General features: G+C 40.3%; 1 protein-coding gene across 14 annotated transcripts in view; it reads left to right on the top strand.

Annotated features, from left to right (window-relative positions):
- TSPAN4 (tetraspanin 4) overlaps positions 1–26,831 on the top strand; it is a 406,942-nt gene that overhangs the window by 125,112 nt on the left and 254,999 nt on the right. For 7 of the 14 annotated variants that reach the window (XM_021402766.1, XM_021402776.1, XM_021402768.1 and 4 more), the window contains one exon: positions 16,790–16,871. The gene's annotated coding sequence lies outside the window, so the exon portion shown is untranslated. Of the gene's footprint in view, positions 1–4,453; positions 4,608–16,789; positions 16,872–17,908; positions 17,956–26,831 lie in introns of all 14 variants that reach the window. The other 7 variants (XM_021402775.1, XM_021402777.1, XM_021402770.1 and 4 more) reach the window with 3 other exon arrangements.

The following is a 26,831-nucleotide window of genomic DNA, read 5'->3' as shown; positions in this document are numbered from 1 at the left end:
CGGCTTCTTTTGCACTCGGTCGGCTTCTTTTGCACTCGGTCGGCTTCTTTTGCACTCGGTTTCTGGGCTCCATCATCAGATTCTTCTCAGAAGTAATTAAATTTGTGAAAGATCAAACAAGTTTATCTTGAATTTAATTTCTCAGTTGACTTTTATCTTGTATTTGCAGAAGAGGGAAGGTCAAAAAGGTATTTGTGAGTGTACATAAAAATGCATTCACCTTCATAGATGTGCCTGTGTGCTGAGATACTTTTTTATTCTTTCATCATCTCTAAAATAAGCAAACTATCTTCTTCGCTTATGATCTTGATTTTTTTCCTGTCCCGCATTTGCATACTTTTTCACTGTATATATTCGTGTGTGTGTATTGTGTGTGTGCATGTGTATATATATATATTCCCCTCGATATACGTCAAGGATTCTTGCAATGTTCTGTAAGCACAGATGCTGTGATTTATTTGTGAGAGTTAGTAATGTAGTTATTTGATTATAACAAGCATGGTCTCTGTACTTCCTATCAAGTCTTCCATCTGTGACCCTGCTGCTGGGAGAAAGTAACCATGTATGTAATCCACATTCAAACAGATTATTGATTTCTTTTTTTCCTGGTGATTTATATGGTTTTTACAAATATACGCTCAATTAGCACAGTTTACTAGTTCTGAAAAATGCTTATTTAGCTGACTGAATCTCTTTTTATAATGCCTACTGTGCGACACTATGCTAGGAGTTGGGTGACCTTTGATATTGTTTGTAGAATATAAATTAGAGCTGGTGTAGGCTGTTCCTCATTTTCTGTCTGTCAGGACAGCTTTCTTGTCCTCATAATACTAAACTGATTTACACTGCTAGGATTTGCTTCTCTTAGAAGTAGTAGACTATTTATCATTTAATAAATAAAAGCAAGCTTAGTAGGTGTCCAAGAGGAACTGTTATGATCACCTAAGCTTCTGCTTAGGTTGAGCTGAAGACCCTCATTCAGCAGTTCATGTGTTCAGCCCTTAATTTTGATTGAGGATTTTAAGTGACAGAGAAAGTACCATGCACTTCATTAATTTGTGGCAGTGGTTAATTACTCTTTGTATTAAGTTATTCATCTTCAGGTTGTATTTTGCCCTGCTTTAGCTTAAATGGATTTCAGTGTATCCTTTCTGCTGTAAATAGTTTCTGTTGCCAGAAACCATCTGCCTGTTCAGGTGATATTCCTGATAAGTTGGACAATTTAAAATTTCTGATAATAAGGTTTGTATGCAGGAGAACCTGTCCATACGCTTCCAGCAGGACCAGTGCACCTCAGCTTTTTTTTGGGTATTGTTGAGTATGTTGTCTTCCACATACAGTGACGTACCATTTCAGTTTCCTTGCAGCAGACTTGGATGAGTGGTTGGATGCAACCACTTGGGATAGTTGACTTGACTACAAGGGCTAGGAAGGCCTGATTCCCTCGAAAACTTCTTTGCATCCAGACATTATAGATCTGTTTTTTTTTTCCGAGACAAAAATAAAAATGGAATGAAATTACATATGTGGAAGTAGATAGTTGATATGAGAAGGGAAGTAAATCTTTTTTGGATTCCTCATCCTCATTTTCTATGCTCTAGCTACTTTTGTTCTTTAAGGACGTATATAATGAGCTGTCAGACATTTAATGTAGCCTTGCTATATATCGAGAAATAAAATATTTTGCCTTTTGACATTTGTAAGTATTGCCTTTCCTGGAGACCAAGCAAATGGTGTTAGTTTCCTTGATTTGTTCTCTGTTAGCTGCCAATGCAGTGTGATCTCAGAGAGTTAATAGTTTATTCCAGAAGGAATATCAAGGCCTCTGAATACATGCTGAATTTGAATACCTCAGGCTTGGATGCCCAGGATCAGCAGTGTGTTATGTTGGGTTGTTCTTTAATTGGTAGGGATTTAATAGATTGCTGAACTCTGACCACCGCGCTATAAGCCAGTAGACCACTGGAAGTGTTCCATGTGTATGAAAATTTGCTTGCCAAATATTGCAGGTGCATTTGTGAGCCCTGAACATGTTGTTTTCATATTCTTTCTGTGAATACTGAGAATAAGAAAAGAATGCCCAAAATTAGGAGCTAATTAAAAGAGAGAAAGAACATAGTTGTTTAAATAGCCAGGGGTACTCAGCAAACTCATTTACTGAGGTTAATTTTGTCCACACTTAAGTTCATGCTGGCAGCAAAGTGAAAGGATCCTATATCAAAGGGTGCAGTGTCTACTTGAGTGTACCTAGTGTGCGAGCAAGAAGAGCAGGAAACCACATCTAGTATGGTTGGGTGTACCCATACTCTTCTGGAGTGGCTGTGGTCCTTTGCAATGCTGCAGAAATGATGCATTATAAAAAACATTGTATGATCATTTGGGTGTCCTTGGCTCTTTAACACTTCTAAAACACAGAAAAAGCTATACATGTTGTTGAAATTCACTGAAATTGAAATGTCATACTACGTTTCAAAACAAATTTGGAAAGGAAACTTAAGTTCGTTGAAGTGGAATTCATCCTGTCTGTCTCTAGCTGTTAAGCACCTAGTCCAGCCCAGCTATTTTGGATGCCTGCTTTTGGGTGGGTAGGTCATGCCCAGGTGATGCCTGTCTCCATTGGCTATACAGAGAACTGGTTTTGATGCTGTGCCTGAGGCAGCCCTACTGTTCAGGAGAGCTTGCAGCCTCATGGTGTCATTTAAGACAGAATTTGTGTGCTCAGTTGATACAATTTCTGCTCAGAGCAGCTCTTGGGCACCTCCTTCTCTTCCCCCGAGCAGGCATGTTTTCCTGGAATGGGGCCTCTGGCTTTTGCCAGATGTCCCCCTCTGGCTTCAGCTGTAGCCACTAGGACATCACTGCCCTTCTTTATTTCTCACGGCTGCTGGTAATCCCACATGTCTCTGACAGTAGAGCAGTCGGTGGGAAGCCAGGTCGATCAGTTAAGTGTAAACAATTTGCAGCTTTTGCTCTGATCTGTTCTGATGGATTTTACCCAAAGATGACCCAGCAGCATTTTGCACAAACGCTTCTACCAGCTGAGAGACAGAAGCAACCGCAGGGCAGTAACTTCAGTGGCACTACAGCCTAAAAGAGGAACATCTCTCTGTGGTATGAACAGAAGAGACAGGGTATCTCAGCCAGGTTTCCGTCCACAGGACCATGCTGTTCTCTAGCTCACATCTTATCCAAGCCTAAGTATGCTGAACCACTAGGGATGTGCTATGCTTGGAGACAGATGTGATAAAGTACCAAGGGGGAATTTAGGCAGCACAGTGCTGAGGAGGACGGCCTCTCTGAGATGTAGTGAGCACACGTAGATAACAAAAGCTGGTTGTACCAGGAGATTTGTGAGAACAAACTACCAAGTTTAGTATGGAGGTCAGCAGATGATTTTCTATGCCTGCATGTATTCTTGCAGAGTCATTTTGTTTTCTCAGGCTTTGCTGTCACAGATATGATGAGACTATAAATGCTCTAATCTTGCTCCTTCTTAATTCAGATTTCGGAATCTTCCCTGCTCCATTAAATACCACGTTTAACTTTATTTCAAGTGTTGTAGTCAATAGTGCATTGGGGACAGAAATGGTACATTTAGTTCTGCTGAATGGTTGTAGTATTAGATTGACAGTCACTGTCAGTGTATAATTGCAGATTAATGGGATGTAGTATGTCATTATGGCAGCTCAATAAGATGACTTTTGGAACTGTGCACAAGTCCAGTCTTTCATTTCTTGTTATGGGGGGGGCATTCTCATCTACCTCGCACTAGTTTCTCCCTGATCTCCTGTGTCAGAGAATAAGGATGTTTACAGTTCAGACACTTAATGATCCCAGGAATGTGATGCAAAGCCAGCAGTATAATTTAAAAGATATGGGAGCATGGGAAAGAAATGATACAAAATTGGAATCCATCAGTAGGCTATAAAGAATGAGATGTGTATGAAAAGCTTTAAGTTGTGAAATGAGCAGCCTTCTCCTGCACATCTACCAGAAGATGCAATAGTATTACATCTATCCAGAGTTAATTAGAGTTGCTGAGCTTTACTAACCACACCATGAAGCCAAGACAGGGATCATATTCATGGATTGGAAAATGAGGGCGTTCTGTGAATGGATTATTGAAGTAGCTTTCCCAGATATTGCTGAGTAGAGAGTCTGTTGGACAGTAGTTTAATACTTCATATCCTGCAGCAAATGCTTTATGCTGAGCTTGCTAACTTGAAGGTGTTCTCACTGAGGACCACCTTGAGACATTTATCCACCTAAAATGTACTTCACACCATAACAAGCTCTCCTTATGTCAGCAAAATTAAATAATACTGTTTGGGAATAGAAGAGACTGTAATTTGGCTCTAAGTCAGAAGCAGAGTAAGGAAACCAGACAGATGCTAGAAACAGCTCCATCACTTAGAGATTTAACAGAGCCCATTCAATGTTTCTTTCCTTGTAGGAGAGCCTGTCGGTGTTGCTGTGCTGAATGCTGATCCAGGTGCCTTACCAGAGCCACATATTCTTGGATCCCACAGCTGACACAGTCCTGCTTGTGCAGGCATGAAGTTGTTGCTGATTGTGTCCATGTGCCTGGAGAAGAAAAAAGCTGTTAGGTCTGCAGCTTCAGCACCCTTGTTACTGCTGGGTACCAGTGGGAACACCAGCCAATATGCACTGGGGTTTTGGGTCCATGGCCAAACTCACAGCTAGTGTCAAGTTTCATCTCCCAGTTGTCTTGATTTTATTACATTTATGGAATTAAAAGTTGAAGTTATCTGTTGCTTTCTGGTTGCTCACAATTCTCAGTCCAGAAAAACAAGGAGGAGAATTGAGGAATTGCAGCAATGTTTTTCAAGGCCCATTTTACTATTTGCTTTTACGTTATGTTTCCTAATGGATGTATCCCTCTTCTGTAGGGTTCTTTGGCTATATCTCAGCTTTCAAATATACTTGTGCTGCTATTAGATTGTCTTCTCAGAAGAAAGCTCTGGGTTAAAATCCATGCAATAACTAGCTATAATCCTTCCTTAGAACCTGTTTTCTTGTGACGCATCGTTTTGAGATTTTTTTTTTTATTTCTGCTTTTGTAAATTAGATGTGCCAGTAGAAACATAGTGGGCAAGGAGTGTTGCCTTTGGCAGGTGAGAGACCATGAGGAAGATTCCCCTCATCTCTGGGGTTCAGCTCTTCCTGTGCTCTGCACATCATTCATATGTGCCTGCGTGCTTTGGTATGTGTGCCATAGGTCGCTAGGCAGAACAAAGTGAGAACAGAAAGAAATCTGCACCTGTAATCAGTGAAGTGTTTTAATATCGATCTAATAACACTTGCAGTATTAAAAATGTTGTCATGTAGACTAACATAAAATAGAATGCATTTTTTCTCTAATGGTGCAGGGAAAAAGCTTTATTCTTGTGTGAGACTGGGCAGAGGAGGTACAAATACCCCTGTCTGGCTAGAGTCATGTGAAGGTGACACCAACCTTCGCAATGTGAAAGAAAATGACAAACACAGAACTGCTTCCTCTGTGGCAGACTTGGGGACAACAGCTGTAGAACCAGTGAAAGGACCCTGAGGAGATGAGAGCCCACAGCTGGGAGTTTCAGACACATGGGTCAAATCCTCTGCTGTAAAAGTATGGCTTTCACCATGTTTGCTTGTGATATACCATTTGCTTCTGCTTCCATCTCCCTGTTTTAAATATCCAGTTTGTTCTCTACCATTGTAGAAGTGGATGCTGGTGGAGCTTAGCAAGTCCTTTACTTAGGGCAGACCCAGCCTGTTATTGATGCTGTTGCCTCAGAGCCGCCAGGGATGCTTTTAGGCAGAAGCAGCATGTCTCTCAAGTCTGATGTAGTGTGACTCTGAGTGTGCTTCTGTGTGAGAGCATTAGGGACTTGTAAAGAGCTCTTCAATGCACAGGACAACGTAAGAAACCACGGCCCACCTCTGTGTCAGAGTAGTTGCATTACATCATTGGAGCTGCTATTGCTTTGTATTCCATAGAAATAGTGAGGGTGCAACAGAGGCAGCGGAAAACAGTATAGAGACTAGGCTCTTCTCTCCTTGTCTGCCTACATACCTGAATCTCATCTGGGGAAGGGATTGTGAGCAAGCTGTCAGGGCTAGATGTCATGCCATCCATCTGGGAGGAGGGGAAGGGTGCAGGCTGTGACTCCTCCTGGGCCTGGATGTACTCCTCTGGCCCAGCTCTGCTGGGAAGTGGGGGACTAGTTCAGGCCAACAATTTGAACTGGTTTATACCAACACTGATTTTTTTTTTCCTAAAGACAAGTAAGCAATTTTTACAAAAACAACTTTTCAAGCACCAGTGTGAGTGATAGCATCCCAAGAGGGTTTGCAGTGAGTAGCTGGGAGGTGTGAAACTTCTAGAGACTCATGGAAACATGGGAAGGATGTCGGCAATGGCCTCAGATTCATAATTGTCTGCCCTTCGCTCAGGACTTGTCAAACAGCCACGAGTGAATTAAATATTTGTGTGTTTACAGTTCACACAAAGAAGTGAATTCTTATATATAACAAACACGTGGATAATACTGCAGACTCATCAGCCTACTTCAAAAGAGCGGCGAGATCCTAATAATGCTTTTGTTTAAAAGGGCTGAGACACTAATTCATCCCTAGAATTGAGCTAAGTATTTATCATCAGTACCATACTGCCAGACTTAGTAGTGTGAAAATAATGCAAACAGTCATCTGTAATGCAAATGTTGACGTCTGATTAATAGAGAAAATAACATGAGCAATTAATTCACAGGGGAATAGATCATTATAAATGTAAATTAGATCATCAAAGGATAAGCCACACAGAAATAAAACTACCCTAAAACATGATTAATTATTGAAATTCCAGTAAAAAAAAATAAAAGGCTTCTTTAACAATAGAGTCCTTGGCATATGTGTCATGTGATTCATCAAAATTCTGGACAAGGTTATTTTATAATCCTAAAATTGATTAGCTTCATTATAAATATAACAGGACATTTATTCCACCCAAGATAGTGTTCTCTCTTAGGGACAGAGCACAGCCATAGCACTGAGCTGACTCAGTTCTGATTTATGCGCATGCATTTTTTTCTATGGTATATAGTTGCTTGGGTAAGTCATGAGATATATCTGCATGCATTTTTCAGGAAGGAAGACAGATTTCACATTAATACATATGACCTTAATCAATCCAAGACGCAATGTTGGAGGTCTTGCTGGTCAGGGCGTAGAGTTCTGTCAAAAATGAGTTTCTCTTCTTGCCTCTCAGAAAAAAATTTGGGTGACCTTGGGCAGATCATTTCATCTCTCCGTGCTTTTTTCTTCATCTTGGTTTAGAATGCATCAGTTTAATGATGTGTAACATGACATTATTTAAAAGATTTTTTTTTTCAAGAAGTGCTAGGAGCCTACCCCTGTAAATTTCTGTCACTTCTTAAAAGCTTAAGTAGAAAAGCATTTTTTTCCCTAACAAAATAGGACTTACTGGTCACCAATAGCTATTAAATACTTGATTGAATTCATATTTTAAAGGTAAATAAGTAATGCAGTATTTTTGCACTGTAACATTAAAGGCTTGATTCATAATTTGCATCTTTGAGGTCTAGTTTTGCATCTCACAAATATTAGAGACCTGCTTAGAACTTTGACATTTTTCTCCTTTCTATCAAAATCAGATTTGGTGTACTTTAGTTCAGTAATTTCAGTCTGTTTCATATGTGCTAAACACTGTGTAGAACTGGCCTTATACAACACCATTTGCAATTGATGTTATGCAGCACTTTGCTCCAGGTAAGAAATAGTTGGGTCGTCACCTTGCTTGAACTTTTTCATGTTGCTTGGCACCTTACTTTTTATTTCTGCTTTGTTAGACATTTTTCCCTGTTTTGAACGGGGTTCAACCTTGACAGTGAAGTTGAAATAGCTGTGAAAGATGGGTTTCCTGAAATCCACCCAGGTGTTAGCAAGTTCTGAGTGATATCTGGTTCCATACAGGAATCAGCCTCTCAGCCATGGCTTGAATTTGTTCTGCAAAAATGTTTGCCTTCATTATGAGCCACAGTGTGATAGTTTTTCTTCTTCCAGAATATTATTTCTACCTTGGCAGGCTTACCTTTTGCCAGTAGCACTGGAGTGCTGATGCTTGTAGTGCAAGTTTCTGTAACTGAGAACTCAGGCCACTTGGTGGTAAATGTTTCTGTTTCTTCATGACATCAAATGGCCTTGAGGCATTTCTTATAGGAATTGTATTAGGCACCTCTGCGCTTTTGAAGCTTCAACAGCTAGATTTAAATGCTGTATAAAGCATATAAAGAAAATTCAGGAAATTAGAAACAAATGCCTGCCAAGAAATAAACACTTTTGCATCCTTATACTGTCATTATCTCTTAATAACCAGTCTTTCTGGCCTCCTTCCTGTGTCCAGCACTACTGTGGGGGAAAGAAAAGCTGGCTTTGATTAACCTTTTGTCTTGTGCATGTGAACTGTTGGTGGTACAAGCAACTCTCTTATATTACTGTAAACTTCCAAGTTTAAATATCAGCTTTTTTAGTCTTTAATGGAGAGTATTCCACTTGGTCATCTTCAGCCTGAGGGAAGGATAAGTGTACTGCCTTATCATAAGGACCTGGTACCATAAACAGAAAAGCTAGAATGTGCTTTTTTTTTTTTCCTGAGTTCTCATCGGGCTGTAAACAGAGCCCTGAAGTGAGAAAGGCAGCGGAGAAGAAATGAATCTTGGTAAATGGTATTAAAAACTAGCAGGGAGGGAGATATATGAATGCAGGAAACAGAGGGCTGTTAAGTGAGGGAGCAGGCTGTGAACCCAATTTATGCCAGTGGCACGAGGAATGAAATGAGAAAGGTGGCACTCAGTAGATTCCCTTGGCTCCTCATAAATTTCAAAGTGGCTGCCTTTCCTTTTTTAGTAGCTTGTAAAATGCAACCCTGGGACTGTTAGAAGATGCGCTGGTGAAGGTGATAGAAATGAGAGAAAAAATGTCCACATCGTGGCCTTCATTTCCCAGATCTGTAATAATTTGTCAGTCAATTAACCGGAGGTCACATATATCTGTAGTCTGTTAAAGAATTACACTTCCATAGAGTGTGTTGTTCAACTTGTCTGCATTTTCAGAAACAAACTTGGTGTGACAATATTCTGGATGCACAATGTCAAAGAAAGGGATCTTAATTTTTCAGCACCCTTGCTGCTCTGTGCAGATCAACACTTATTCCTTGTACATTCCTATACTTTTAGTAGGAGTGTAAAAAGGTTGGTGTTTAAAGCAAACATTTGGAGAGCAATTCCCAGAAATCATTTCAATTAAGAGAAAGAGGAGAGAAGGCAGACTTTTGGTGTTCTGATTGTGGCTTAGTTGGCTTAAGTCTGATGGGCCCATGACTGGTTCTTCTGATGTACCTCATCAGGATCCTATTTCTCTCCCCCATTGTCTAGTGCTTCCTCTGTCTGGGGACTCCACTGATGTTTTCATTTAATCAGACCATGGAACCCTAGGGCCTGAAACACCTTTAGCTTTGGAACCAGCACATGTGCAATGAGTGCTGGCCCTGTGCTCCCAGAGGGTGAGCACTGAGTGCTAATGAGATGCTACCAGTGAGATATGAGGAGCTGCTTTGCAAAGTGAACTGTATGAACTGTATTTTAAGCTTTGGCAGTCCTTACCTGCTGCACCCCCCTGCTGATGTGCAGCCCTTTAAAAACTGAGGCCTGGGCTCATTTGTCAGTGGTTTCTCAAGTCACCCTGGGGCCCTGTTGCAGCTCTGAGCTGTTTTGTGCTGTAATTCATCCCTGTTGGGGGGGGTGATGAGAGGACCGACATCTCATGTGGATTTGCTCCACTTGTACATAAGTGAAGTTTGTGTCTTTTTGATCTATTTATAAATTCTTTAGAGTTCTCAGGGTATGAGAAGATGAACTTCTTGGCCTTTCTGTGGGGATCTCCACATGGCCAATACCTCATTTGAAATAGCTTTTTAACAAATTCTTCATGATTCTTAAGAGTGGCTGTTCTGTTTCCTGGTAATCTGAGCACCAGCAAGATCGGGTCTCAACTTTTCACAGTCTTCTGTTCCTCAAGCAAGGTAGCTTTTTTTTCAAGAGGGTGCTTTTAAAAATTGTCTGACTACACAAACCTCTCAGACAAAGAAGGTAAGAGAAATCTGGTTGAGGATCAGAGTCAGACTGCATTTCAAACTTGAATGAGAAACTTGGATTAAGAGCGATGCTATGGAGTTTTTGGTGTGAATCTGAGGTGTCCTGTGGTCATGGCTTAGGTTAAGATAGGTGCTTATGCTGGCTTTCTTACTCTTGCATTTTGTGTAAGTCACTTATGTTTGTGCGTGGGTGAAGGTAGTCAACACCTGTGGAGGTGGGCCCAGTACTTTGCCCATAATTGTGATAATCCTAGTAATAATGCTGGTGTGGAAGATATGAATTATCTTATTGATTTATGAAATAAACTCTTTTAATGTTGACAAAGCTATTTTAAAGCTCTAAGTGGCAACCTGATCAGCCTCACTCCACTGACATCACAGATCTCTGAAAATGAAAGCTTTGCACTGTCTAGGGAGTTACCTGCTGAACTTTTAATGGTTTTGTGATGAGGTGCTGTACTATTCAGCAGGTAATTGGCCTGTGTATAACCCAAAATGTTCCTATTAGAATATGTAGGTGAACGACAGTTGGTACTAATTAGATAATGGCTTCAATTTACCTGGGTAATAGGAGAAGGTAAATTAGTGATCTAACCTGTGGGCTTGTGGTAGAATTTTTGGTGTTTTATTTTATGATGAAGAAGAAAGTGTTGGGAAATATTGCTACAGAGCATCTCAAATGAAAGGAATCATCTCACAATATGCACGGCTTCGTCTTAATTTGTAATGAAAGTTCTTTATACTTGTGCAGGGTTGAAAGGTGGATTAGAGTTGGAACTGGGTGGGAGTAGTTTTGTTTCACAGCAGTCTGGTCTCAAGTTGTGGTTACATTGCTCCAGAGCTGGACTTGAGCATGGGCAGCCAGGCCCCCAGGAGAGGGAGAGATGTTGCAGAGCCTCTGCTGAACCCAGGTTAAACTCAAACACATTAAAGACTTTTGTGCACACAGAGAGCTGCAGCCTGTTCGCCTGACACTGCCAATTGCAGGATGCCCCGCACATTTTCTGGGACTAGGATAATCAAATTTGAGACTTGTTTTCCTTACAAACTACAGCTTGAACCTGTTATCTTCTACTCTAATCTCAATTATCAGAGCTTCTTGGTTCTTCTTGGCAGGAATTGCTTTGCTTTTCTTCTATTTTCTCTCCCCTGTTTTTTCTCTTCCCCTTCCCTCTTGAAATTTGAGCCTGTGGCTACAAAAACTTAATGTGAATGCAAAACATTTTTATTTTTATTTACCCAGTGTTTTTTGTTGTTCAAATCGTCACAGGAAACGGAGGCACCAATAAAATAATGTAGGTTTCTGTCAATGTAGCATCATGCCATAAATGACATAAGTTGTATTTTCCACGTATTTCCTCCTTTGTTCTCACCTGGTATCTGTTCCTGCTCTCTGAGATCTGATGCCACACGCTGCAGTGGGATTCACCTGCCTTGTCTTGTTATTTTAATGTCTTCTAAGCATCAGCTAAGATTATAAAACCTCAAGTGTTCCTTAGATAAATCACTTGCACTGTGTAAGCAAAAGATTGATTTGTCTTGACATTTTATAATCTTCCTGTTTCCTCTCACTGAAGCTTAAAATATATTGCAAAAGACCCCTGTCATTTTTCTGATGACTGCTGGGTCGCTGCAGACAGGAGTAATATCCTCACCTCCTTGCAGTCTTGTTTCTGTGACCTTCAGGAGCCCAATGTTAGGTTTTGTTTTCCTCAGGACCATTCTGGCTTCTGGACAGTTTAAACGTATCTGTTACGAAATTATATCTGATGAGGAAATAAGATAAGGTGAAATGTGGTTTTGTTCTCCAGAATTCCTCATCTATGTAAGCTGCTTGATGGGGAGCTGGGTGAGTTCTTATCAGTCGAGACTGTCCTGTTCCTTATGATGCTACACCTCTAGTTGAGCTGCTAGGGTTTATTATTTGTGTAATGAATCTACTAGCCTCAGCTTTAATCTTACTTAGTTGCGAACAACCTCTCTACAGTTCTGACACAAGTCATTCCTATGCAAAGCTAATACGCAGTACAGGAGAAAACATGTAGGTGGCCATGTTAGATTTGGGAGCCTATGAAACTTGTTCCTGCCTTTTCTTATGAAATAGTAGACTGCATCAGGAGTAGATGTATCTCTGCTGAAGGAGAGAGAGAAAACTCAGTCCCTTTCTCTTTCAGGAGTAGATGAATTTCTGCTGAAGGAGAGAGAGGAAACTCAGTCCCTTTCTCTTTCTGTGCTGGTGCTCCAGGAGATGCAGACAAGTGTGATCCCTGAGGATCCCTGCAGATAGTCAGGGAAGGATATATGGTGAAAGCGAAAGTCAGCTTACAGGATTCTGTACCTGAAGGAATTCCAGATTCAATTGACTTTTCATACCCTAGGCTTTAAGCTGTCTTACGGTAGTAGGTGTTGTATATGTTGCTGCTTTCAGGCAGAAGGCAGCACCATGTGACCTGCCCAAAGAGTGCTTAGCAGCAGGAATGTCAGCGAGCGATCAGGTTCTTGAATCAAAAGGTGTTTTTTGGTGGTCTCTTTTTCCACAGAAATGTCAGAACTGATGATTCTTTATTGGCGGTAGTAGTATTTTGTCGATAGCTCTCCCCTTGAAGTGAAAACAATCCAATTAATAATGCTGAACGGAAATCTTTCCCAGACTAGAAAATGTACCCGTTTTAAATCCTCCTGAAAAATAGAGCCTTCAGTGTGCCAGTACTTTTATTTATTTTTTTTTAATACATTGTTTTATGATAAGCTCTTCTCTTGGTAGGGAGCCTCACATGTCAGGGAAGGCTGGAGCGTAAAGCTATCTGGCTGTTGTGTTAGATGTGCCTGTGAATTCACCACTCCTTTGTTTTCTGTGTTTTTTTTCTTTTTTTTCCTGGTTGTCCCAGGCAGCTGGGTCAGACGCTCTTAGTTCTAGATTCAGCCGAGGCTCAGCCTTTGGGAGCAGGGCAAAGAGGCTGTGTGCTAGGGACATCTTCCCTCCCAGGAAACACTCAGTTCCCTGTTAGTTGCGTTTAGGGCATGGTAGAAATCTCATTCGTGTAACTTGTGTTTAAACCTTGGCTCTACTACCACCACCCTTCTGATTTCTGGTTTACATTCATGATACCTCTTTCTTCCCTTGGAAACTAAGCTTTTATTTATTTTTTTTTCCCCATCACTTCAGTGGCTGCTGAAATGGCCATACTCTGTCAGGAGTATAATAAATATTATATGTATATATATATATATACATATAATATATATATAATAAATATTATATGTATATATATATATGTGTATATATATATATATATGGCCATATATAAATGGCCATTCAAAAAAATGATTTATGATTCTATAATGGTTGGATGTATTTCAGTGTCAGAAGTGGGTATGCGTTTTTAAGTATGCTATTGAGACACTCATACAAAAAATCAGCTAAGCATTGTTCCTGGGATATTCTTTATAGTATTAAGGAAAACACTGAGTGAGGTAATATTAAAGAAGGACTTTCAACTCATTTACCAAAACATTCAGCGTTTTCTTCCTATTAGGAGGACAAGTAGAATTTAAACGCTGAGCAAAGGGACAAACTTTTTTTTTTTACTTTATATTCTTATGTCTTTTGCTTTTGCTGCTGGTAAAGCTGAATACATAATTTTAAGTTCAGAGGCTTAATTTTTGTTGAAGGGAACTTCTATAGCAGAAGTCTGAAAAGTCACTGTGTAATTGATGTCAAATAAGCCTGCAGTTGTGCGGGCTTCTAGCTTGTTATCTGTAATAATGTGAGCTACCCTCAGTGAATGGTCAACAGCCATAGCAGTAAGCTAGCAGAGCAAGCAGTTGTAACAAAATGTAGTTGATGATAGTAAAGAGATCCTTCATTTACCATTCAAGGGCTAAAAATCCCAAAAGTTTAAAGAACTTTATGATTGATATTTAGATGCTGAAAGTATGGTTTTAAAAATGTTCAGCAAAATAGATGCTGACATTCCCTATTAGTCTGGTGTTCTGGTAGACATGAAAAAATAAGTTCATAAAACAAATGATTAAAACGATGTAAAGGGGAAGAAGCCATTTTAGTAATGTGGACTTACAGTTATGATCCATTAGGTGAGCAGCAGAGCTTCTCCTTGGCTTCAGACAGAAGTCCAGAATTTATTTCTGAGCTATCAGCCCAGTCAGTTGTATCTTTGTATGTAGATTGCTGTACTAAAATACAAAAGGGATTTACAACAGAGGAATTACAATTGTGTTGGTCTCTAAGAATGAGCCAAGGAAATTCTGTAGAGAGATATATATCCTGCCAGATCAAGTGATAAACGGGGCACAAAATCACTGTTCTTGGAACAGAAACAAAGCAGAATCTTTGGGTAAGTTGTGGAAAAAGTTATTCCAAGTTTAATGTTATTCAGTGTTTTCTCCCAGTGAGGTTCCTTTTTGGCCTGTAGAATTCTCCCAGTGTGCTCTCCTGTTCATGCCTCACTTCTACAAAATCCTTTGAGGGCATCTGAAAAATCAGACTTTAGACACACTTTCCAGATATGAATACTCTACTCCTTTACAATGGATGCACCTTAGATTGAAGAGGCTGTTGAAGGAAAGCGGAGTTTAAATCTTGCATGGCACTTTAAGCTCTGAGCTTGATGCTGTAATACAATTTTTAAATAACAGAACTGTCCAAAAGTGGGTAAAGACCCATCAGTGCAATCAATGGTTCATAGTTTCCTTTCCTCTTACAGGACTACTTCTTGTCTGAAAGATATTATAATATTGTACTCAAATTGTATAATTTATGCAATAGATATTCTTTCCTTCTCGGTTCTCATCCATAACTAAGAATGTGCTTAAATTGGAAGGAATGGCCCTATTTCTTCTGTCTGTCTAACCTAATTAATCCATCTCATTTTTTCAGTAATTAAAACATACAGCTTTTTTTTTTCTTACCCCTGCAGTAGAAGATAGGAGTGCTGAGCATCTGTGTTTGTTCTTGTAGAATCTGTTTGGTTGAATAAAACACCCTCTGGTGCCATCCTCTTCAGCTGAAACAGGTGTTTGAAGTTCACCCTTTTCAATGACTTTGAACTGAAGGCAAGGAAAGCCTGCAGGGAAAACAAGTGTCAAAGGCCTTGTAGGCCTTCTGGAGAAGTTAAATCACTCTCTGATCACACTCTTTTCAGTCAGCTATTAGGTCCTTTAGCATCTTGTCTTTGAGGATTAGTCTGAACTCTTAATCATCCAATCCTGATGGTTTCTATCACTCACAGTGAACTAATTCCAGCTTAAATAATAACTGGCATCATTGCATTGGTATCAAACCTCCTGTTATTCTGTTTGTAACATTCTCCGCTTAAGTTTTCCCTTCAAAGCATTCCAGCCAGTCTGTAATTGGGGTGACAGGAGCTGAGGAGCCTGGGCAAAGCTGAGGCAAGCAACAGCACTTGATAAATCTCTTGTTCTCAAATTTTCTGGGTTCTTGGAGTAAGGGAAGCATCACCAAGCTTCCTCTTTACTAAAACCTGCTGGTATTCACAGACTTTTTGCATCAGAATGGAATCTAACATCTGCACCTGCTGAACGTCTAAAAGGTTTTGAGAAGACTCTCTGTGGTGTTTGGAAGTGTCATATGTTTGTACATGAGTAGCAGTTGAGGATGCGATTTTATCATGATGGAAGTGAAGAAGCTAAATCTCATTATAGAGTGTTGCGCGGGCAATTACTTGACCTGGGATGGAGGTTTTATTTTTCTTCACCATTGGGACTGAAGCACTGGGTAAATCATCATATGTGTGTTTGAGTACTGTGTGAGCTACACCTGCACTGATAGCTTATTTTGTATTGGCCACCTAAAGGAGTATTTCTAACATCCAGCTTTCCTGCAGTTAGTTTGGTGTGGAGTCCTGTTGTCAGGTGTCTTCTCACCCCACAGTGCTACATGCGGTCACCTCTCTCTTCTGTACAGCATGCTCCCACTACTGAAAACATTTTGATTTTTAGGAAGCTGATCTATTTTTTTTTTGTAAGACTAACTTGGCTATATTACTTTCTTGTACTTTCAGTTTTTCAGATTTTTTTCCCGTAAAATAGCGGATCAGATATTCTGGATGCGTAGAATTCATGTACGTGTCTTTTTTTCAGTCTCAAATCCACACAGTGCTCATATCTGATCCAATGTTTAATGCGATTCAGATTATGCAGAGAAGTAATAATATCTGTTTTAATTAAGTGCTTGAACGTGTTTCTGAGTGGAGATGTGCTGTGTGCGATGTTCAGAAGTGCCTGTGGTTGAAAGGAGCTCAAGTCCCATTGAAAATGAAGAGCTTGCTCCCACTGGCACGAGAACATGATGCTCTGCTGCCATTGCTGTCAGCAGCTGTAGGCAGTTTGACTGCTTGAGCAAAACTATGGGTTTCATCCACCATCACCTTACAGTCACACTCACGAAATCTTAGCCCTTGCTGGGATTTTTTTCTATTAGGTCTAAATCCAGTGGCTTTAGCCAGCTAGTGAGGGTCTGTTTTGGGCTGGGCCTCTTTCATCCTTCCCAAGAGACATGGTTAGAGGGAGCTGTTTTCCTTGTGTTTTGCAAAAGACATGCATGTGGCTTCTGACACACAGACTCCTGTTTTGCAGATCCCTTCTTTGCCAGCTGTGCAGAGGCCACCTTGTCATCAGGGATCCTGCTGGGCACTCTGAACTCCCATTCCTGTATCAGGTACGTAGATGGCTGCCTTGATTTATTGATCTATAATAAAGTTCTGAGCAATTAATTGCATTTCAACTTCAGGCCTTCAGCACATGACTCTTTAAAGTGTGGCAAAGACCAGTGCCCAGTGGCCTATATGTAATGTAATGGACTGGGCAGAGATTTTGCTTACTGCTGTACAAGATGGACTGGTGTGTGCACTGTGTTTTCTTTTTTCCTCTTAAGTGGGATGGACTGACTGCAAAGGTATTGTGTGGAGTCTTTTAGGTGAGGGGAATAGTGAGTAATAATTATTATCCCAGGTTCCTCTCTTCATAGCGCTACTGGCGAACTAACCAAAGTTCAAGGGATGCAGGTGCTGTTTACTGAGAACAACTCTGTTCTTTCCAAGCTGTGTCTGTTTTTTTCCCTTTGTGGTGAAGGCTGATTATATTATGAGACTTAATTTTTTTTGTCGATGTTGTTTGTTTTTAAAAAAGTAATCCTGCCTACTGAAGTCATGCATGAAATCTTTCCATCTTCATTCTTCCCCACTCCCTCCTCCCAAGGTGCATCTTTTTTGAATAGTCTATGTACTCTAGCAGGAAAAAAAGAACCAGTCCAGTCCATCCAGTCCAGTTATAAAAATGTGGTGGTGTTGATAAACATGCTGTAGTATTAGAAGCACAGGTAAACAGATGGAAAAAAAAAAAGTGCTGCAGCCTTGTAGCACTGTCCCTGTAAACGTACAGTTGATCACCCAGCAACAAAAGACAACGGAAACTACATCTATTGAGGATAATCTCACAGATCATCAGACCCTGAAACAGGGGGATACGCTGGATTTCAGTGTTGACACTCAGAAAAGCGATTGCTACAGCATTGTGTTGCTTTAACTGGGAATCGTAGGTGCATATTTAAATCAGCATAGGTCCATGGACTTCTGCAGCTCATGTTCACTGAGAATCTGACCAAGCCCTGCACCTGATGCTAACGGGGCTATCTTTTGACTCAGGTATTCTCATACGGGTGTTTTTCAGGAGTGTTTGTGTTGCTTGATTTTTCAGTGACCAGACTCCTTGAGCTCTTGCTCCCCGGTTCTTTGAGAGAAAAGGTACCTTCTTTGCTTCTGTGTATCTGTGACTTCTGTATTAGTTTGAACTGAAATTAAGGTTCTTAAGACCTATATTATATAGTTACTCTGTGACAATTATATCAATCATTTCTTCATACTTTCTGTTGTCCATGAGGAAGGACTACACATGCCTGCAGTTATCACAGTACCTCAGGAGGGCTATTTTGTTTCTATAGGCTTCACAGTTAGACAAGGCGGGTTAATTCTGTGGAGTGGCCATGGGATTGATTTGCTTTCTGAATTACTGTGTCAATACTTGAGAAACTCTTCTTTCGCTTCCCAAAATGAATTATAGATCTAAGGGGTGCAGCAAACAGAAAGCAGGCTTTCAATGGCTGAACTGACCCGAGTCTCTGCATTGCCACTGACAATTTTGTTGTTTTTAAATGATTGCATATTGAAGTCAAGCAGAGCTTTTCAGTAGGCAAGGATTGGAGAAGAGTAGGAGGCTTCTTTGTTTGCTTTGTTACTAAAATCATTTGGGGTCACTGTATAATTCAGAGGACACAGCTTTTAGGAACTTAAGGCTATGTTTACTGCTTCGTCCTTAGCACTGTGCACAGCACTGCTCTGTAATACCACAGGAAAAGACAATTTGTTTCTCTGCAGAAAGTTTTTATATTGCATTTTCACAGGCTAAAGATAAATTCTTGCAGAATCTTCTAGAGAATCAGGAGGTGTTGTGGGCACCTGTTTGGGCTGATAGTGGATGTAATTGATTGTGGATATAGTGTTTGTAGTTTGAATCGTATGAAAGAAGTGTGAGCTTCCAAAGTAACTGTTAAAATCATGCAGTATGCATTTAGCCAAGATGCCATTCTGACCAGGAGAGCCCACTTGGAAGCACAGAAAACTGGCATGCCAACATCTTTGCCTCACTGGCAGAGAGGGACAGAAATGTCTGCCTGTTTCTGTGCAATACTTGCACACAGACAAGGAGCATAGATGACAAGCTGTCAGGTTGTAGACTATCTGATGGATCTGAAATGATCTTTTGACCACCAGAAAACATTTTGCCCACGTGCCTGATGTTAGGAATGAAGTCATTGTGGGGGGGGAGTTATGCTTTGTTCTTCCCACTGGCTTTTGGTTTTTGTCAGCTTTTCTTTCTTCATGGCTCACTGCTGACAAGGAGACTGGTTTGCCATGCTAAATACCTTGGGACTGACAGAATGGAGAAAGTTTTCAGGCTCTTTTGACAGCTGTAATCAATAAGAAGTGAAAATCTCACTTGAGAAGCCCTTTTCCAACTATAAATGGTAACAGAAGTCATGAAGGTGAAATCTTGATTTTAGACTATAATGTGAAAACAGCATCGAAATCTGAGCCCAAGGAAAAGATTTGCAAACCAAGAGCTTCTCTGTGCTCATCTGTGTGCACCTCAGTCAGGGAATGAACCGCACTTGATGGAACAGAATGCCAGACAGTCCTCAAAAACCCTGTACGCAGTTCATAAATGGGAGTTTTGCTTAGCACATCCATATGTTCTCAGGGCAGAAGCAGGGCTTGCTACAAGAGCTTTCATTATCATTTTACAATCTTCTCTGGAAGTCCTGATTACCTTCTAAGAGATGCAGAATTTCTCCAAATCTCATGGGGGCCACTGGGAGATGAGGAAACATGTAGGCAAAGGACAGGATTAGAATTAACTTTTGAACTTAACAGGCCTACTTTATTTTTAATAACAAATCATTTCTTTGGAGGAAAAGTTATTATTTTCCAAATAGATTTAATTGCCAGCAAGCGTGAGTTGAAAGTGGGAATAACAACTTTTAATTATGATTAAGGATAGACAGAAATTCCCAGAGCACCTGGTTAATCAAAAATAGAGGCTGAGCAGTGCAGTATGTCCGTGCTGTATTACGGTGACAAGACCATATCATTCAGAAAGCATAATAGGAAGAGTTTAGTCTGAGACACGCTCTTGTTTTGTGATGTTGAGTAACTATTTGTATGGGCTCTTACTGTCGTCTTTGCTTTGCAGGATGCAAGGCAAGGGAATAAATATGGCTGTAGTCTGTTTTGCTGTACTCATACCGTAGCTGCTATTTTGATCAATGTGGAGATTTATTCCCTTTATGTTATGGGTGTTGCTCAGGAATTTGTTCTTAATAAAAATACAGAGCTTTTTCAAAGGGCTTTGCACAGATAGACCTCAATGTTTTGTGGAGTGTGATTAACCTTGCTCTGCAGAAAGGAAGATCTGTGTAACAGAGGAAAGTTTGCCCCCACGATGAGTTGGCAGACTGGAGGAATGAGGATGCCAGCCCTGGAGCCTTGGCGCAGGGCTCCCTCTGTCTGATTGTGCAGCCTCTGCTACAGCTGGTTAATAGAACTGTCAGTGGTAGCACTTCTCCTGAGGATGTGTGGAAGGCTTTCATTTCCCCAGATATTAATCAGGTACCTTTTTGTCAGCACTAAATTCACTTTAAAGAAGAGATGCAAAAATAGAGCATCTTTTTGTATTAGTTATCATACATCCTTTGGCAGCATCTTTGCCAAATGCATAAAGGAATGCAATTAATGACTACCCAAGAGATTTATTCTATTATCCTGACTAGCTTATTTCTAAAGTAGCTTGACATTTTATTTGTCTGACTTATCTGTTGTTGTAGGGAGATTTTGTTTTATTACCCTTGAGGAGACTGAAATGCTAAACAGGAAATACAGGAGCTCCTTTCATTACTCTGTGTTTTTCCCCCTATAAAATGTGAACTCAGGCTGGAGTGTCAGATCTGCAGTAAAGGGGAAGTCTGGGACCATGGTTGGGACAAAATGGTGCTCAGGAGATTCAGGTTTGATTACAGTCAGTATCCTAGACTCTCCATAGTAAGCTGCTTATACGTCAATCCTACAAAGTGGTTTTAAGCCCTGCACACCTCTCGGACCTGAAATTCAAGCTGAGCTTTGTCTTTCTCTGGCCCTGCCAACATCTCAGCTTCTGTAGCCTCTGAGTGGGTACTGCTGTGCTTCTGCACAGTAGAGATGAAGTTTGGTCCTGCTCCCAGAGCAGATTTAGCTGTAACGCAGTAGGACAGATGTAGTTTAAAGTACCCACTTGTGTTGCTGCTGTATATGTACCGTTGATAATGGGAAATTCATTGTGTTAAGAATGAGCCAATTTACCTGAAGGAGTAAAAGCCATTTTTGTGGTCTTCTTTTAAACTGAAATAAAGACTTGATAACCTTTCAGAATAAACACATCTTGCTGACTGTCAAAAACTTATTTCATCTTCAGCCAGTCCAGACGAGCATGACGTCAGCTGCAGTCTCTTAAATTTAATTTCTTTTGAGATGTTTTTGGAATGGTATTATGGTGCCCAGTCCTCTCTGCTGTACTTAGTTATTTCTTGGCTCCACCTACATGCATGCATGCACACTCTCCACTTGGGAATCTCAGTGAAATATTTGATCTGATTACACTATATGTGAGGCACTACAAGTGGAAAGTCTTTTCGAGTAGCTAGGAGAAATCTGGAGAGTGTCAGATTAGGAGCAAAGGAACACAGTTGAGACTGAATTTGTTGTTTTTTTTTTTTTTTGCTGTGTGAGAGCACTATTTTGTTTTACATTGCCATTTTGGATCAAAGAAGGTGAAATGGGTCTGATTAATAAAAGCCTGGATAAAGAGATGTGCTGTTATAGTGTTTCTGGAGCCCCACAAGTCTTGAGCTTGATACCCAAAAGCCTTGTACCCTTATGAGAGAGCTTTCATTCATACTAGAGGAGACTGTAAAGTAAATGAAACAAGCAGGCTTTTGTTATTAAGTATATTTTCCTGTAAGTAAGTGAATATCCATGGGTCTAAAAGGAGCCTAAAACTGAGCTCTGCAAATATAAATTCTTAATAGTATGCAGCACCCAAAAAAGCCTCTGCTTTTTTGAGAAAAATGATAGAAAGCTTTAAACCTTTCTGTAACAAAGGATAATTAAACTTCTGCTTATTTTAATTACATTATCTTAAGTAGGTCACATGCTTAAAACTCTGGAAGTTTGAGGAAAGTTTAGGAGCATGGAATAAGTGCAGAATGGGGGATCTCTGTTTTGAGATCAGTCCCTGTATTACTGCAGCTCTTTAGTATGGCTGCTTACAGTCTGAGAGGCATTTAACTTTTGTATGTTTTTTAATCTAACCTGATGTTAGTATTTCTTTTCTGGGTCAGCTGATTTCATGTTTGTTGCAGTCAAGCAATCTTGTAACAGCAGTGCTAAAAAGATAGAGTCAGGCTTCTGAAAAGCAATGGTGACAAGATTGGCTTGTAGTGGATAAAAAGACTGAAAACAGAGAACTTGTGTCTCATTTATTCAGAATGATTCTGAATATTCTCATGATGGTACTGAATATTGGCTTTCTGATTTAGGATGTGGGTATTTTTGTCTTGAAAAACGAGGTAAAATTGATCAGCTCAGTTCATAAGTGAATTTCAGTGTTTTTGTTATTCCTTAATTAGTTTCTTAAATGAGTGGGCACATCTTCCAGGTTCTTAGGATGTTGCACGTCCCTGGGGTGCTGGAAACGTCTGACCTTTGGTGTCACCTCAGGAACAACAGAACTCCAGGTATATTCTTGAACCAGTCTTCTCTTCAGCTGCCCAAATGATATACCAGATCTCTCTGAAAACTTGATACTAGAATTGAGAGCACAGAAAGGATGACTTCTGTCTGAGCTGGCTTTGCCTTACTTCACTAGTGGTAGACAGAAGCTGGCCTTTAAACTCCTTGGAGACTCTTATGAACTATGTTTATGGAGGTGATGTTAATGGATGTAATACATCTGGAAAATGCTACTGTTTCTGGGATGATAGGTTGTTAGGCCTGGCTATGTCACAAAAAGTAGTTAAGTGGAATTGCAGTATGTGGGGAAAAAAATCTCTTGCCTGTGCTTTTTATACATTTTCTATTGCTGCTGTACTTGGTAGACAGCTGAGTGAATTGCAATTCTACATTTAATGGACAGTTTATCATGAGAACTTCTTTCTCTAAGCAAAGGGGCTGTGAGAGGCTGCTCTGAATGATGAGGTGCTTGCTAATGGCAAGCAACACCAAGTCGTAGCTGCGTTCATCAGCTCCTTGCCTAGTGAAAAGATTTATCTGTGTGATAAGCTAAACCCTAAGATCTGTCTACCACCTGTGGACTTTTCCTTGGGTCAACTACTCTAGGTTAATTATACAAAGCCCTACGGGGACGTGAGTTCTGGAATAAAAGTAAAAACAACTTAAGTAACCACTTGGAAGTAGCTACTTTGATTAATTTCTATTCATACCAGGACCTACAGTGATTACATCTGGCATAGCTTCTGTAGCTCACAGCTTGCTTACAGTAGCTCAGAGTATCGCTGACAATGAGTCAGGTTCAAAATTGCATTGTTTCTTGTTATTTAAACTAACAGAAGCAAACAACTTTCTCACCTCTTCATCTAAGACTGCACCTCAGATTGAAATACTGTACTGCGTTTCTGCGTGCTGACTCTGCAGAACTCCCACCCTTTGATCCACCTCTTTGTAACAGTAAACGTGGAAACATCTCTTGAGTCTGGCAAAGATATTTGGTTCAGAAAACAAGAGAAGAAGGTTAGTGCATCACACGAAGAAAGATGTGAGGGGATGAGACGTGTCTGATGGAAAAGACTCCAAAAAGACTATGGAAGAATATTGAGGGAAAGATAAACAGTCGTAAAGGGAGAGGAAACAGGAGAAAAGTGTGGAGAGATGCTGCACGATCTTGGTGAAATAAGAATGAGTTGCTGATGCACAGAAATTACTCAGTGGCTTGGGATGAGCCAGGCTCCCTGCTCTCCAGAGCTGGTACTCTGCTGACTTTTGCTGTCACGCTGTCCCCATTCGCTTCAGCGGAGAACTTAGCCTTCATTGCTCAGACATTGCTGTCTGCTGTGGCCACCCACTGGCCCGTGAATTATTTGTGCCTGTCCAAAAGCACTAACTGTTGAGCACGTCGGCTCTGCTGTCTCTCCAGGATTGATGCTGTAGCTCAGCTGGGTTGAAATGCTAGAGGCTCAGCCCCAAAGCTCCCACAGCTCTCTCCAAGGTCAGTGAAGGAACAGGGCAGCCCTCAGCTGCATTGTAGCCAAGACTGTGGACAGAATAGCAATATCTAAAACTGAAAAAAATAAATCCTTTGCCTTTCTGGCATCATTCGTCTAAATGCCTTACACTTTCATGGCTGTCTGAATGAAACTTTGCAGAAATCTGATGAGATAACACATCTATTTCCAGTTAACGAGGGAGGAGGAGGGGGGAAAGAAACCAAAGGGAAATGTCCACTAAATAAACAAGAGCTGGGAATAACTTTCAGATTGCCTGAGTACATGGCTCCTGCCCCTGGGCAGTGCGTTTCTGCATCCAAAAAGTCTTTCATCTACATGGGGCTGGTAAACAACTTTGTGTTCTTTGTGTGTTTGACCACCATGTCTTATGTTCTTGATATTCTGCTTTCTTTTTCTCCATTACCCGTCGTTCTGGTGAATCTGTATTTGGCCAAGAACTGACCTTGTGTGGAGCTCTTTTTCACTTGTGTGCAAATGCCTATAGTTAGATTGCAGAGGATCTGATTTTGCACTAGCTGGAATATGAAGGTCTTAGTGTCTCACTTACCTCTGACTTAGGTCAGCTCCAATAATGTGATATTGGTCCCTTTTCTGGAGGAGTGGAAATTAGCCTAACTTCCTGTGGTCCTGATGGCTTTGAAAGGTTGCCCTAGTCAAAGTTTGTTTGGATAGGAGATAGTTAAAACTAATTACCTGAACATACCTGAGAATTCACCCTCACCTTCCATTTATGCTAAGGAGAAATATGATACACATACTAGAGTATAACACCAACCAAAATAACTGCAGCACTTGGCACTGAGTGAGCAACTGACGAACGTGGCGGTCTATTCAGATGTCACTGTCTCCCTGCAGACACTGCTTGGACCCAAATGACAAATTCCTAAAATCAAAAAGTTGTTATAAGCCACGATCAACATAGAGCCAGATTCAAAAACCGGTGAAAGTTCTCACTGCTTCATTAAAGTTTCCTTTATTTATGTTTGCATTACTTTTGCTACTTGATTTCACAGCTTTAATTTAGAGTATGGCAATGCAAATAACTGAATCAGCTTAAGTAAGGCAGCAGTGGACTCTGCTGTGAGGAGAACAGACATGCACAAGGGGAGGGAGGGGTAGCCCTCTTAAATCAGATGTGCTGTTGGTAAAAATAATTATATGGAACTACAGCCTTAATTGTGCTGTGGTTTTATACCAGCTCCTGATGCGAAGCTAAACTTGAATTTATTTGTTCCCTGGCTCTTCATGCTGAGTATCATAATCACTAAAGCTTCTCGCATCCTAAAATTGTCTGAAGAGTTATCAGTATGAGAGTAGTAAAGGTAGACCAAGAGCAAGTGATGTGCTCCATACCATGAATTCCCAGGCTAGTTATCTCCTGCTAAGAAAGTTAGCATTGTGGAAGTCCTTTTCTACAGTGCAAATGCATATTGCATTTCTATTTAATTATTGTTCCCAGTGGGGTCTAACTTTTCTAAAAGTGCAGAAATGATATTTGTAAAGGTTTTGAAAGATTCAAGGTCTGTTTACAGTCTCGATCTCAACATCACTTTCATTGTAGTGCTGGTTCAGATTTAATTTGGGATGAAAACTGTGCAATTCTTTGTGAAATCAAGAGTTTAAATCACCTGAGTAATGCTTCTAGTGTGTCTGAGCCAGAGGTTTTCTGGTTTTGGTTTTTAATTTTGCTGAATTTGATCATAGAAACTCACTGAAAAACTGGAGGGAGCTTTGGGTAGCAGCTGTGTTATGTTTTATTTCTTTTTTTTCAGTAATTTTTACTTTTGATAGTGTGCGAATGAAAGATTCTTCTTCTGAGATAAAGAGTTGTCCTGGTTTTCTCTGTTGAGCCAGCCCTTAGTTAGGATTTCTAGACATGTGTGTGACAAAGATTTAGATCTCCTTTGCCATTCTGAATTTCTTTAAGTTTCTTTTTGACTTCAGCAGGTACTAAATCTAATAAGGGCAAGCATGTCACTATAAAACTGAAGCAGAGACAGGAAATAAGCATTTGTCATGGGTGAATTTCAACAAGCTTGATTTCATATCGCCTTTTGAAACGCAGCCTAGTATGATAAATGACAGCAGATGAAATTCTGTTTAACAGTTGCTGACCTCTTTTTTTTTGTTGTATTCCTGCAGAAGACATAATATTTAAACCTAAATACAGAAAATAAGCTGTGAGTATGTTATAAAGTTACCTGTGTGTATAGTGTTCTCCAAAACACTGTGAGTAACAAGGTCCAGATGAGCACAAGCGTTTTTACTAATATAAAGTCCTATAACAAATGCGGAGGGATAGCAAGAAAGATTCCCATGTATCAGATGTTATCAATGGCGCTTGATGCATATCTGGAAAGTCTGTGGGCACCGCATTATCTTAAAGTCCTAAAAGACTTGAACATATGTTAGTTGGCCACTGATTCTGTGACCCTTCTCTTCCCGAACATGTAATAATATTTCTCTCCTTACCGTAGAGGGTAAGCTTTATAATTTTAGCAGTATTCAGTGCCAAGGTTGATCTGAAGTGACCTGCCAGCAAAGCTGAAGGAGAGAAATAGCTCTTCTCTTGAAAGAGAGAAAAAGATAGCTAGATCATTTATCAAGGAGTATTTATTGTAGGCTGTCTTCATACCAAGCCTGAAATGGTATAAAGTTCATGGAAGTGAAGACTTTCACTGCTAGGAAAATATTCCCAGTCATGAGAGAGATCCCTTGAACTCTGTGGATAAAACCCAGAGGATATAACATGTATGGAAGAATATAGATTCTCATCTCATCTAGTGCACA

This window comes from Numida meleagris, chromosome 6, assembly GCF_002078875.1.
Source record: "Numida meleagris isolate 19003 breed g44 Domestic line chromosome 6, NumMel1.0, whole genome shotgun sequence".
Taxonomy (NCBI): Eukaryota; Metazoa; Chordata; class Aves; order Galliformes; family Numididae; genus Numida; species Numida meleagris.
This window is presented reverse-complemented; position numbering and strand designations above follow the sequence as displayed.